Here is a 6,253-nt window from a genome sequence, read left to right as displayed (position 1 = left end):
ATAGCCTGCCTCTACCCTCCTGGGGCCTGTGCCCCGGGCTTATATAGCCTGCCTCTACCCTCCTGGGGTCTGTGCCCCGGGCTTATATAGCCAGCCTGTACCCTCCTGGGGTCTTAGGGCTGCTGCTCACGTTGTCTCGGCTGGTCTCGTGGCTCACGTCGCTGGGATCTTGAAAAAAAAATCGAAATTATATTTTCGCTCATGCAGACTGAATGTTTGTAAGCATTGGGGGCTCCTAACTTTGCAGGCCTACAATCTCGGTCTACTTCAAGCCTTGTTTTGCTACAGACCTTGTATTGATACAGACCAAATGTTGCTGTAAACCTCTTATTGATACATGCCATCTGTTGGTGTAGACCTCGTGTTAAGGCAGACCATGTGTTGCTGAAGCCAGTTCTATTTATCTTTTTGAGTACTTAGGTCTGCTGCTCATCTTGTTCCAATTATGTGCCTGAGTGCCTTGGTCTGCTGCACCTCTTGTTCCAATTATGTGCCTGAGTGCCTTGGTCTGCTGCACCTCTTGTTCCAATTATGTGCCTGAGTGCCTTGGTCTGCTGCACCTCATGTTCCAATTATGTTCTTGAGTGCTCAGGTCTGCTGCTCATCTTGTTCCACTTATGGGTTTGAGTACCCAGGTCTGCTGCGCTTTTTGTTACAGTAAATAGTTTCAGTGCATAGCTCATCCTGCTACCAATCAAACATATAGTGTAGTTGTGGGAAGCCATCGAAACTCTCCAGCGTCAATTGGCTGCATCAGACTTTGTCGAGACTCAAACCTCAATCACAAGATCTAATCTCGATGTACAAGACAAGAACATAAGCTTTGAAGCACACCAAGAAAGAAGCAACAAATCAACGTATTGATGTTCATAAGCGTTTATTCATTATTATAGTTTGCAACACGCAAATATTTGAATACAGTAATGTAATGAGATGTTGCAACCACGAATTATTCGTAATCCTAAACCTACCAGTCATGTAGGCAAGATGGAGTTCTTGGATCCTCAAACATTCTTTAATGTTAATGATAGAAAACCATTATAAAAAAAGAAGCATTAAACTTAATTAAACAGAGCAGCTCTACAAAAATTTGAATTTTGGTCTCTAAAGGTTGAAAAAATGGACGCTCCGCCCCTGACCAAAACTGTGTTGTGGCCGCCTCTTATATTTGGAAACATTAGCAACTCATTTGATGTTACGTTATGCCCTAAGCCGTTATAATTGTAGGTGCTGTTATGCACCATGCGCTGTTTTTGTGCTGTATTTTAGGTGCCGTTATACACCATGTGCTGTTATTGTGCTGAATTGTAGATGCTGCTATACAACATGTGTTGTTATTGTGTTAAATTGTGGTGCTTTAATGCACCTTGTGCTGTTAATGTGCTGTATTTCGGGTGCTGTTTTACACCAGGTGCTGTTATTGAGTTGTATTTTAGTCGCTGTTATGCACCATCTGCTGTTATTTTACCGTATCTTAGGTGTGGTTATGCACCATCTGCTGTTATTGTGCTGTATTTTAGGTGCTGTTGTACACCAGGTGCTATTATTGTGCCGTATTGTAGGTGCTTTTATGCACCATGTGCTGTTATTGTACTGAATTTTAGGCGCTGTTATGAACCATGTGCTGTTATTGTGCTGTATTTCGGGTGCTGTTATGAACCATGTGCTGTTATTGTGCTGTATTTCGGGTGCTGTTATGCACCATGTGCTCTTTTTGTGCTGTATTTCGGGTGCTGTTTTACACCAGGTGCTGCTATTGAGTTGTATTTTAGTCGCTGTTATGCACCATGTGCTCTTTTTGTGCTGTATTTCGGGTGCTGTTTTACACCAGGTGCTGCTATTGAGTTGTATTTTAGTCGCTGTTATGCACCATGTGCTGTTATGAACCAGGTGCTGCTATTGTACTGAATTGTATAGGTTTTGTTTCATGGAACGGAGAACCGTGCATAGTTAAAACGTTCACTCCTATGCACGGTCTCTCACTTGTACCTACCTCTACTACCTCTATTGTAGACGACTCATCACTGTATGAAAATATTCATGTATATTCATGTATATTCATGTATTCATAACGCTCACTCCCCACCTACAACAGCCAAGTTTACTGCCACTTGCCACCCATGTATGTTTGATGAGTAGATTGTATATGCCACGATTTGGCTGCGCTACTCGGTCGTTAGGGCGGATAGACTTGACCTTGAACGACCGTCATGCGCTAGTGAGGCAAAAGGCCTTCTGTAGAAATTCTACTCTGTGAATAATTTTTTATTCATATTCATTCGCAATTTTTTGTTCGAATTAACTAACTTTGGCGCCTTCTGCGAAAATTCTACACTGTGAATCATTTTTCATTCATATTTATTCGTAATTTTTTGTTCGAATTAGCTAACTTTGGCGATAAATTTTTAATCCGTTCAGTTATTATTCGCTAAAATTAGCTATATTCACGCAATATTTTTTTTAACGCTTTATATCATTTGTAATTTTTTTGTTTAGGAAGTTTTCGGCGATAAATTTGGGATCAGTTCAGTTATTATTTGCTAAAATTTCGCTATATTCTTGCACAATTTTTTAACGCACTATATTTTGACGCGCAGTGGCAGTAAACTTTGAAACATATTTAGCCGTGATACTAATTTTAATTTGTGATATTCCAGCTCACTTGTGGTTGAAATGGAGTATACATTCCAAAAATTTGAACCGTAAAAAAATTTTTGAATTTCTATATTAATTACAGTGTCCCTTAAAACTACGAACAAACTTATTAACAAACGCTGAACGTTTGTCGAAATAGAGAGAAAGTTTATCGTCCAAAAAATGAACCGTAAAAAATATTCTGAATTTCTATATTTATTACAGTTTCCCTTGAATATATGAACAGGTTGATTTGCAAACGCTGAAAGATTGCTGCTGCCATGGCTCTATACGCCTGCGCTGCATGGCTATGGCTAGCCGGGGCTGTTGTAGAACTGAATATAAATTTGTTAATTGCTATTTACGCTTTACAGCACAGGGGCCATACTTTCAAAACTCGCTAAGTAAACGTAAGTAATTACGCTCTATTTTCTTGTCTATGATTGGTGGATTTTTCTTGAAAGGCCGTCAATGATTGGCTGATGAACTTACGAACTCTTAACTTTTTTTGAAAGTATAGGCCCAGATGTTTAGGATGCGAGCTGCGGCTAGTGCGTGAAATATAAATGAATAGAAAAATTAATATGGACGTTCAGACTGGAGATAAGACTGATAACGACATCAAATATAAACGAATTGATGCAAAATAAAAATGGTTGTTGATATCAAAAGAACTGTCCCATCTATCGAGGAAATGTTCCCCTAATAATGGAAATTGTTCCATTAGAAAAGGAAATGATTCGAAATACTGAGATTGATTAAAGCGATTCCATAGAAGTTGACCTTAAGAAATCAAGAATAAGAGGAGTCCGCTATATAGGGGCAACTCATATATTCTAATCTGAAATAGAATTACTAACTTTATTTAGCTTATAACTTAATAAATTTTTAAATTCAAATTTAAATTATCCCAAACTAAACCAAAACCCTGTCTCGTCGTCGTAGGACGGCTTGGCCATTTCCTGTAAACTACACCAAATTTATTTCATTACTTAAATAATCTCAATAATGAGATACTCAATTGTCTCAATATGAGATACCCTATTACCCTCAATGAGATACTCTATTACCCTCAATAATGAGATACTCTATTACCCTCAATAATGAGATACTCTATTACCCTCAATAATGAGATACTTTATTACCCTCAATGATGAGATGCACTATTACCCTCAATAATGAGATACTCTATTACCCTCAATAATGATACTCTATTACCCGCAATAATGAGATACTCTATTACCCTCAATAATGAGATACTATTACCCTCAATAATGAAATGCTTTATTACTCTCAAATGCGAGCAAATTGACGGTGAGTTTGCATCGTTAGGTTCTCAGTTAACATCAAACAAATAGTTTGATGTGTGTGTAATAGAAAAATGTATATGATAGAGACACCAAATATAATTATAAAATATAATATCAAACAAATAGTTTGATGTTGATAAAGTTTTGAAATATTCGCATCGCTGTGAGTAAATCTTCGAAAAAATATTAAGGACCCGTTTTTTGAACTTAAACTTGCCAAAAAAAATTTCAACATATAACATGGAAAGTGTATGAAAAATATAGGTTATGCATTTTAGCTAATAAACAGCGTCAATCTCATCTCCAAATCTTGCATGAATCATGATTGTAATTAGTTAATAAAATTACAATATATGAATGATTAATAAGTAATTTTGCTTAAGAAAATGCACTGCGTGTAGCCTGCTATCATCATCCCTACTGTGATCATGTTAATTAGTTTCATGTTAATTAGTAATTCATATTAATTAGTAATTTCTATCATGATCATAATTAAAATGATTGAATAATCATGCGTTTGATTTAATTTTAATTCATTGGAAGTAATTTTCACGGTCTTGTGTCGTACAGCGCTAGGCAACACAGAAAACGAAACATGGAAAAATCTACGGATGGTGTCATCAACATTGAAGTACCTCTAATACATATATACAGGGTGAACCAGAATTAACTGACCCTTTTAATTTGTTAATAAATAAAAAACTAAGAACGTTATGAAGTTGAAACTTTCGATTAGATATGGACTGGTTGTATGGCATGGTTGCGATTAGATATGAACTGGTTGTATGGCATGGTTACGATTAGATATGGACTGGTTGTATGGCATGGTTGCGATTAGATATGGACTGGTTGTAGGGCATGGTTGCGATTAGATATGGACTGGTTGCGATTAGATATGGACTGGTTGTATGGCATGGTTACGATTAGATATGGACTGGTTGTATGGCATGGTTACGATTAGATATGGACTGGTTGTATGGCATGGTTGCGATTAGATATGGACTGGTTGTGAGGCATGGTTGCGATTAGATATGGACTGGTTGTATGTCATGGTTGCGATTAGATATGGACTGGTTGTAAGGCATGGTTTGGCATGGTTGCGATTAGATATGGACTGGTTGTAAGGCATGGTTGCGATTAGATATGGACTGGTTGTAGGGCATGGTTGCGACCATAGAGTGGTGCTCGCAAGCTCGACAGTTTTGAGAATTATTATTAAAACCATTTGCGAGTTTATGTCAAAAAAGAATTGATTTTTCTAAGCTATTAAAAAACAAGTTAATAAAGCAGATAAACCTCTTTTGCTGATCAGACGCTCAAACGAGTACTTGGATGCAACCGCGATGACGCTCATTATTCATTTTGAGTAATTTTGTAAATTTTTTCCCCATTTCGATATGTAAAAAATTTTAACAGGTCAATTGTCTCCACTTCAATCGAGTTATCAAGGGCGGAAAATAAAAGTACATAAATTACAAGCAGTTTATTCAATTCCCTAACATTATTCCTGAAAGAAAGCGCATTTTATTTATCCATAAAAATTCTAATATACTTTGAAATTGTGACAATTATTCCTATGACGTTTTTTCATTTTTTTCTGTTAGATTGGAAGTCAAACATTAGTGATCGTCTAATGGAAATTTTAAGCTATTTAATTTAAAGAATCAAGAGTTTTGGCCGTAGATTCTTGTTTTTCAAAAATATTTGCAGTTTATTGTATTACTGGAGGCGTTTCGGTAGTGTAGTGTTCAGAGTTTGCGACTAGTTTACGTAGAAAATATATTGGTAGTTTACAAGACTAGCCATTTACTGCACGTCTTTTACGGGAAATAAACAAGAACATGTCATTAAAATTTAAATGTAAATGCATGAAAAGTTATAAGAGATATCGATACGGAAGATATGGCGTTTCCGTACTTTGAGTTTTTTTAATGAAGCGAAATCCATTCATAATGCAAACTTATGAATGATACAGACCTTATGGTAATAAAAGGAATTTAAATGATATAGTATGGTTAACTATAATTCCCCCAATCTTAGGTAGACATATTTTTTTTAAAATCGCACTCCCTCAAAAAATGTAACTATTTTATCCTTTGATATTGAAATAATTTCATAATTAATAATTTCATTTCAGCTATGGAAATAATTTCTTAATTAATAATTTCATTTCTGCTCAGGAAATGATTTTATAAATATGAAGATAATGACAATGATTTGTCAACTCTATGATATACTTACGTCTATTTACTATCACAGAAACGTCTATTCTCAGACCAAATCTCGAATACTTAATCTTATATGGTAAC

Source organism: Hyalella azteca, unplaced genomic scaffold, assembly GCF_000764305.2.
Source record: "Hyalella azteca isolate HAZT.00-mixed unplaced genomic scaffold, Hazt_2.0.2 contig6557, whole genome shotgun sequence".
NCBI classification, from domain to species: domain Eukaryota; kingdom Metazoa; phylum Arthropoda; class Malacostraca; order Amphipoda; family Hyalellidae; genus Hyalella; species Hyalella azteca.
This window is presented reverse-complemented; position numbering follows the sequence as displayed.